Source organism: Dermacentor silvarum, chromosome 2 (genome assembly GCF_013339745.2).
Source record: "Dermacentor silvarum isolate Dsil-2018 chromosome 2, BIME_Dsil_1.4, whole genome shotgun sequence".
Classification (NCBI taxonomy): domain Eukaryota; kingdom Metazoa; phylum Arthropoda; class Arachnida; order Ixodida; family Ixodidae; genus Dermacentor; species Dermacentor silvarum.
In genome coordinates, this window is record NC_051155.1 from 243092281 (window position 1) to 243101254 (window position 8974).

The window sequence follows — 8974 nt, forward strand, 5'->3', positions numbered from 1 at the left end:
TTGTATTAGGCGTGTAACAAAAAAAGTAGTCTTGTGTGCCCAGAGAAGCCCGGTTAAGTGATGACTTGCATGATATACCCAAACAACACACAGATATCCTAAGGATGTTGAGGAGATCCTAGGGATGTTCCTAAAGATGTCCTACGCTAATTCAGAAAACCTCCCATGTGAAACAGAGAAAGATGTCCCACGGAGGTCTTGGCAGGGTCTTTTTTTAATGTTATCTGGATACGGGATGGGCGTTATATCCCAGGCTCGGGGCGTGCAATGGATTTTATTAGTCATGCTTGTTCTAGGCAAATGGTGGCCTTTGCATGCAAATAAGTGGAGCAACCTTGTAAAACTTGCAAAGATTTATTGCAACTTGTCATCGGGCTGCCTAAGTGGATGAATTTTGCAGTCATCAGGCCCCTAAGAAAAGGGATGAATAAAATCGAAAAAACAATTAACAAGCAAAACCATAGTAGATTAAGCAGGCACTGTAGGAAATTATTATTGAACTATGAAAGCTTTGAACGATGAAATGTAGGCCAGCATGTCACTGAACATTCTCTTATGCACAAAACAAACTCTTATATGCAAAAAAGACAAGTGCTTTTTTTCAACCAAACAAAATTTCAAAAATTCGTCTGTGGCAGCTAGTGTAATTGTAGTTCTTGTGCTGGATTAGTGAAAGCGGAGGATATTACTTGCACGCGAAATCTAAATGCATAATCAACTAATGAAGAAAACTTCACTAATAACACTTTTAATTATTTAAATCACGGCATGTGTTGCAATTTCTGAATTATAGCCAGTGAGGTCACAAGGCGTATCTGCTTTGAACTTATTTTCAGGCTGACACCAGAATACATCAGCCTCCCGTTACTTTCGTGCTTCAGTGCACAACATTTTCTTAAGAAAGTGGAACAGTGCATTTTAACATTAAGTTTGACAGTGCATATCTCAAAATTTAATCAAAGATGGAGGAGATATCATGCTTGAAAAGCTTGCGGCCTTTTATACGCAATGCCTCACGACTTCAAGTGTACCAGAGAGCTGGAAGAACGTCCAACATTATAATAATCCATAAGAAGGGAGACGTAAAAAAAATGAAGAATTATAGACCCACTAGCTTGCTTTCAGTATTGTATAAAATATTCACCAAGATAATTTCCAATAGAATCAGGGCAACACTTGACTTCAGTCAACTAAGAGAACAGGCTGGCTTCAGGAAGGGATATTCTACGATGGATCATATCTATGTCATCAATCAGGTAATCGAGAAATCTGTGGAATACAAGCAATCTCTCTATATGGCTTACATAGATTATGAAAAAGCATTTGATTCAGTAGAAATACCAGCAGTCATAGAGGCATTGCACAATCAAGGAGTGCAGGAGGCATACGTGAATATCTTCGCAAATATCTACAAAGATTCCACAGCTACCTTGGTTCTCCACAAGAAAAATAGAAAGTTACCTATCAAGAAAGGGGTCAGGCAAGGAGACACAGTCTCTTCAATGCTATTCACTGCATGCTTAGAAGAAGTATTCAAGCTCTTAGACTGGGAAGGCTTAGGAGTGAGAATCAACGGCGAATATCTCAGCAACCTTCGGTTTGCAGATGACATTGTCCTATTCAGCAACAATGGGGACAAATTACAGCAAATGATTCAGGACCTTAACCGAGAAAGTGTAAGAGTGGGGTTGAAGATTAATATGCAGAAGACAAAGATAACGTTCAATAGCCTGGCAAGGGAACAAGAATTCAGGATTGCCAGTCAGCCTCTAGAGTCTGTAAAGGAGTATGTTTATCTAGGTCAATTTCTCACAGGGTACCCTGATCATGGGAAGGATACTTACCGAAGAATAAAACTTGGTTGAAGTGCATATGGCAGGCATTACCAAATCCAAGATTGGGAGCTTATACCACTGTCGTTGAAAAGAAAAGTGTATAATCATTCATTCTACCAGTGCTAACATAAGGGGCAGAAACTTGGAGACTAACAAAGAAGCTCGAGAACAAGTTAAGGACTATACAAAGAACGATAGAACGGAAAATGTTAGGCCTAACGTTAAGAGACAGGAAGAAAGCGGTGAGGATCAAAGAGCCAACGGGGATAGCCGATATTCTAGTGGACATTAAGAGAAAAAAATGGAGCTGGGCAGGCCATGTAATGCGTAGGATGGACCATTAGAGTTACAGAACGGATACCAAGAGAAGGGAAGCATAGTCGAGGATGGCAGAAAACTAGGTGGTGTGATGAAGTTAGGAAATTTGCAGGCGCAAGTTGGAATCAGCTAGCACAAGACAGGGGTAATTGGAGATCGCAGGGACAGGCCTTCGTCCTGCAGTGGACATAAAGATAGGCTGATGATGATGATGAAAGATCACATATGACCCAAAACAGTGCAAATTCATGTAGTTTAGGTTGTTTGGCGATTTTCGAAGTCGCCATCAGCAATGCATCAATGAAGAGAATAGGGCTCTAAGACCAAAAAAGGCCTTGGGGATGCATCAAAAATTGAATGAATGAAAGTACATGAGAGCCTACAGATATGGTAAACCTCCATCTAAAATGCAACGCCTCCAATTACGTCAAAAGCAGGAAGTAACCAAGACTGTAGGAAACCACATACTCACGTCTGAGCAAACAGCAGCCGTTCCTTTCTTCTCCAATGCAGCTGCTCGCTCTGATGCATGAAGAAACCATTACATTGCACATTTTCCTATTTCTTTGATAGTTGTGGCTGCTTGAGATGACACCTACCCGTCTGTGAGCATGGCTACAAGCGAGAGGGAGAGAGAGGGAGAGAAAAAAAAAAAAGGAGCACGGAACCCCCATACATACACACAGAACACCCATACAAACTTCAGTTGCAACTGGTTGCAACTGGTTGACGGCAAAAATGATGGCGAAGACATCGCCTTTAGCAAAAATTGGATGTAAAAATATAAGCATTTCTGTTATTAGTAGAAAGTAGATTTTATAAAAAAGTTTTTTTGTTAATGATGGTGACATATATTTTATGGGCAGCGACTCCTGCTTACATTACAAAAACAAATCTTGGAGGCTATGCTTCTGTCCCTTCTGTCATTATGCTCATGGAATGCTGAAATGATGTCATACTGTCATAATAGGTATATTTTGTGCATCGAATGTGTATCCACCACTCCGCGTCGGCTTTCTCTAATAGCTAAAACAAAGGCCATGCTTATTCTAGTTAAATGGGCCAAAAGCGATTGCGGAAGCCCGGAACAAGTCATGTACAATCTGGCGAAATTTACGTGTTAGATTACTGACAGGGAGGACATAGGATATTTATAATTTTTACATGAGTAATTGGCCCTCAAGGTGTACGTAAACTTCGTATGCTATCAATATATAGCTCCTAAGCGTTTTTGGTTTCGTCGCGAAAATGAAAAATGAAATGCACAACGTATTGGGCCGTTTTGTGCGCGTTCAAACTCTGCCAACACATCCCAATAACGTCCGCAATTGTTCATTTAGGGACTTCACTGAATCCTACGTCTCATGGACACCCACAGGGCGTCTTTCATAGGACGTGGGATGTCAGGATATTTTTCGGACGTCCGCGGGATGTTGTGCGTTGTCTGGGTGTGGTTGCTCCTTTTCAGATCTCACAAGTGAATGCTACTTCAATTTATTACCATGAGAATGGGTGCAGACATATATATTCAAAACATAAAACAAGTTATGGTTTGCGAGCAATTTATAGTGCCTATTCTGGCCCTTATCATGTCTAAAATTAGTCTTTAGGTGCTTTGTTTAGGCTCCTGAAGCTCACATTTGGTGCCTAAAAATCCAGGCCCCCCCCTAAGCATAATCATTACTTCATTTCATATAATATATGACTTCTTGACTGCAAATATTTTACTATGGTCCTCATATCGTAAATCAACTACGATAAGGCACTGTTACTACGGCCCATCTTACTACTGAGTGACCACGTTGCAGTGAAAAACCACCGTAATTTATTTACACACTGAGCATGAAATGGAGCAAACTAACTTTGTACTTCCTGTTTTGTGCATGGAGAGCACGCTGTGGCATACATGTGTGTAGTGCCAACATATGTGGATGATGTGTGATGCTTTGCTAGTGGGCACATGAAAAGGAATTTTTAAAATACCATTCGTCACACTGTTGCTTTGGGGAAAATAGTTCGTTATATTTGCTGATAGGAAAGTTTTGCTTATCAACAAATGAGGAAGCAGTCAAGCAGATGCTCAGCTTCTTCCTCTGGTTCTTTTGTTCTCGATATCATGTGGTGTCTGATGTATTGGCTGCACCTCCAACAGTTATTCATTGGCCTATTATATTGTATCACATTAGTTTGCACAAGTGCTTATAGAATGACTGTTGCTGTTATATGTAAATATAGTGTCTGGACTCCTAATTAATATATCACATCATAGAAAAAAGAATGTGTCCGTGTGATTGCCATAGGTGTAGAGCTAGCGAGTTCATTCCTGGTACTATTTGTCATTGTACATAATAGCTAGGTTTAGTCACAAGGAGCTTAGTCAGGCTCGAATTTATGATAGATGGCAAGATGTTCAGAAAAAGAAAAGCCTGCGACCAATTATTCATAATACGCTCCATGACTGCCAATTATTTTTTGATGTGAAAGTATATATATATATATATATAAATATATATATAAACGAGACGAAAGGGAACCGAGTGGCCCGATTTTTATTAATCATATCATAAGAAGCCAACAAACTGTGACACGAAGGACAACGTAGGGGAAATTACTTGCATTTGCTAATTGAATTAAAGAAATAATAAATTAATGAAAATGAATGAAAAAAAAGGTGGCCACAGGTGGGGGAACGAACCCACGTGTTCGCATTACGCATGCGATGCTCTCACCATTGAGCTACCGCGGCACCGTTTTCACATCCACTTTCATGGGTATTTATGTCTTGCAACTAGAATTAACCCTAGGAGTATTAGCCAGCACCATCACTGTTTGTTGGCTTCTTATTATATATATATATATATATATATATATATATATATATGAACAAGAAGAAAGGGAACCGAGGGGCCCGATTACATAAGGGAAATTATTTGCACTTACTAATTGAATTGAATTAGTAAGTACAAGTAATTTCCCCTATGTTGTCCTTGGTGTATATATATATATATATATATACAGGGTGTTTCAGCGAACACTTTCAAAAATTGTTAAAGGTTGCCTGTGACAGATAGCACAATTCGAGTTAGTGATCTGGTCTGCTCGAAGAGGCGGACTTTAGTTGCACAAGAAATTGAAATGCATAATTGCATAATTAACAAAAATGCACTAATCAAGTTTTTAACTAATTACCTGATAGCCCATATTGAAATTTACAAATTGTAGCCGTGGAGTTCGCAAGGCTGATCCACTTGGAACAAATTCTCGGGATGACTGCAGTTTCGAGATATTAATTCCCGAACTTTGCGGAGAAATGCATTGGCGTTCCAGTTAGTTTCTTAATAAAACATCGCTTTATGCATTGAAGCACAAAATTAACTAGAAAGCCAATGCATTTCTCCGCAAAGTTCAGGAATTAATATTTGGAAACTGGTGTCATCCTGAGAATTAATTCCAAGTGGATCCGCCTTGAGAACTCCACAGCTACAATTTGTAAATTGCAATATGGGCCATCAGGTAATTAGTTAAAAATTAATTAGTACATTTTTGGTAATTAGTCAATTATACATTTAAATTTTTTGCACAAATCATGTCCGCCTCTTCGAGTAGACCAGCTCATTAACTAGAATTTGGCTATCTGCCACAGACAGGCAACCTTAAATAAATTTTGAAAGTGTTTGCTGAAACACCCTGTATGTATATATATATATAGGTTGTTTCATTTCAGTTTCATTTTTAAAAATGGCCTGTGGCAGATAGCACAATTATAATCCTTGATCTAAACTACTCGATGAGGTGGCCAATACTTCCATGAGAAATAAAAACGCCTAATTGAATAATTAACATAGTTAGGCTAATTGACTTTTTCATTAATTATTTTACGGCACATCTTTCAATCTACGAATTATAGCTGTTGAGTTCGCAAGGCGTATCCACTTGGAACGAATTCTCAGGACTGAACCAGTTTCGAGATTAATTTTCAGTGTCTGACGAAATGCATGGGTGGTAACTGGAACGTCCATGCATTTCGTTGGACACTGACCATGCATTTCGTCGGACCCTTAAGTAGTCCTTAAGGACTACTTAAGCTTACTCAGTCATCGATAACCAATCGATAGCTAATCCGGAAAATGCTGGGGATGACGTGGTAGTGCTTAGCCTAGCCCAAATACGTGGCCAATACCTTGCGATAGCCAAGTAATGGCCACCTCATCAAGGATTATAATTGTGCTATCTGCCAAAGGCAGTTTTTAAAAATTTTGGTGCAGCTAAAATGAAACACCCATGTATATATATATGTATAAGGGTGTGAAAATATTTAAAATTTCGAATACGAATAGAATAGTCCCTGTTCTTCGATTTGCATTCAATTCGAGAATTCACTATTCTAGAATTGCTGAATGTTGATTTCTTTCAAATATATAAGACATAAAAACACTTTTGAAGTCTTGAAGGAGACAGAACAATAGGTGTGAAGACTGTTCTGAATAATTTTGCTGTAGGATAGCTGAATATTCATTTCTTTCAAATATATAAGGGATAAAAACACTTTTGAAGTCTTGAAGGAGACAGAACAATAGGTGTGAAGACTGTTCTGAATAATTTTGCTGTAGGATAGCTGCGCTTGTTGCGCAGAGGCACCAGTTTCTGACTGAATGCATGTGGCAGATATCTTCCACTCATAATCTTCAGTCGTTCAGTAAGAATGACTGCTTTTAGGCAGCCTATATACAAATTTGCTCCGAGATATTATTTGGCCAGTATCACCACGTTTATATACGTCTTTTTAAAATTCAAACAGTGTGTGATGGTGCAGTATCACACTTCTCTGCTTCAGTGAACACTACACTGTATGCACCTCTGATAATGTGCTGTTCCCTATTTTAATTACTCTCATTGCCATATATATGATGCCCCAGATGATCGAAAACAGTTATTTGACATTTACAAGCTCCTCAGTTGCTCAGACCTCTGCACGTTATTTCATGCACGTGTCAGCCTGATTCCCTTTTACCGAACCGACTCCGTGCAAACTTCATTGTTCATATTGCTTTAGTAATGAGAAAGTATTCAATATTCTACTCAATATTTGGTTTTTCTTGAATACCTTGTGTTGAACTTGATTTGGAAACTTCCCTATTCGAACACGCCTACATAGGGTGTCCCACGTAACTTAGCCAAACTTTCGAACATGTGAAAGTGCCACGTAGCTGGACAGAACCAAGGTAATGTTTGCCGTCGCTTGGATATACTCAGATGATTTTTAACAGCGGAGCTGTTTAAGCCGGGCGTAATGTGTCTGCTGAATCCAAAAATGTGGGCCGATCCTGGCGGTCGTGCAGAGAGGGTCCAAGCGCAATGGCACATACCCCTGTGAACTGGCAAAGCTGAGCCTGGCTAAGTCTAGATAAGCATGGTTGGGACTACTTAAGCTTATTCGATAACCAATCGATAGCTAATCCGGAAAATGCTGGGGATGACTTGGTAGTGCTTGGCCTAGTCCAAATTCGTGGCCAAAACCTTGCAATAGCCAATCGATAGCCATTCAATAACTTATCGATAATTGACAAATAATACATCCCGGGAAATGCAGGGGATGACTTTGTAGTGCTTAGCCTAGCCCAAATACGTGGCCAATACATTGCGATAGATAATCGATAGCCAATCAATAGCTAATCGATCAATAATCAATAAATTCCGGGACATAATATGCTGGGGTTGACTTGGTAGTTCTTAGCCTAGCCCAAAAGCCAGGACTAGCTAGGTGCCCATCAGCTCCGCTGTCTCTTTAGCATTGCGCCTTCAGTGCAAGCTACGCTAATTTTTTGTGCATTCCGCTTAATACCATGATTATAGTCTTAATTAATTATTAAACTTGTCAAATATTATAATTGGATGAAAAGTGTCAATGAGAAAATTGTAGAGCAACATGAAAAACTCCCGATACAGCTTTCCGTTGCTCAATAATTAAGTGCTACGTAAAAGTGTTCTTCCGATCGAGCGTGAAAGAAGCCCACGAATACACGCAAAGTGCCGTTGTATAGCCGTTCCTTTTGAGTTCGTTGAGAACCGTTCTCCTTTCTTTATTTTGATATGATTCCAATGAGCAATGAGTTTCGACTCTTTTCAATAAAGAATTTACGACCGATGCCTTCAACTGAATACGCAGCGCCGTCGCCGAACATTCCGAAGACGCCGACCACAAGATTTCTTTCCAAGAAACCCAAATCCTTCAAACAGAGACAAACTGGCGAAAAAGGCTACTACTAGAGTCTTGGCACATTCAAAACACGGCGGGTAATATAAACCGCGTGAAGGGCATCCTTCCTTCTTTGTACGTTCATGGCCTTGCAGACGCGACGAAGGGAAGAAAGGACTCCCCGCTCTAGGTCAGCAACACCAAAACAACTCGTCCCCCCCCCCCCCCTTCCCCACCCTGGCCCTCGTCAACGCATTCCCGCGACTAAAGGGCGCCCAGCATCGGTCAACCCAGCCGACCAGCGACGCCGAAGCCCCCCCCCCCCACATAACTCTCCCCCCCCACCCACCCACCACCTCTTTTGTCTGTCTAGAACAGGTGCCCTGCCAAGTGTCTCGGCACCTTACGCTCTCTCCCCCTTCCGGCCTCTCCTTTGTTACGATCGACGGACCCTTTAAAAGCGGCACACCGCCACCTCCGAAGAATACCCCCTGAAGAAGGAGCCGAATTGGTTCCGAAACGTCGGGCTAGTAAATTTCCTTACTTGATTGGAGTCAATCTCTAAGTCTTAATCAATTTTCCCAACCAGACAGGTAATTCTGTCGAAATGTTTAGCTTCAAATTT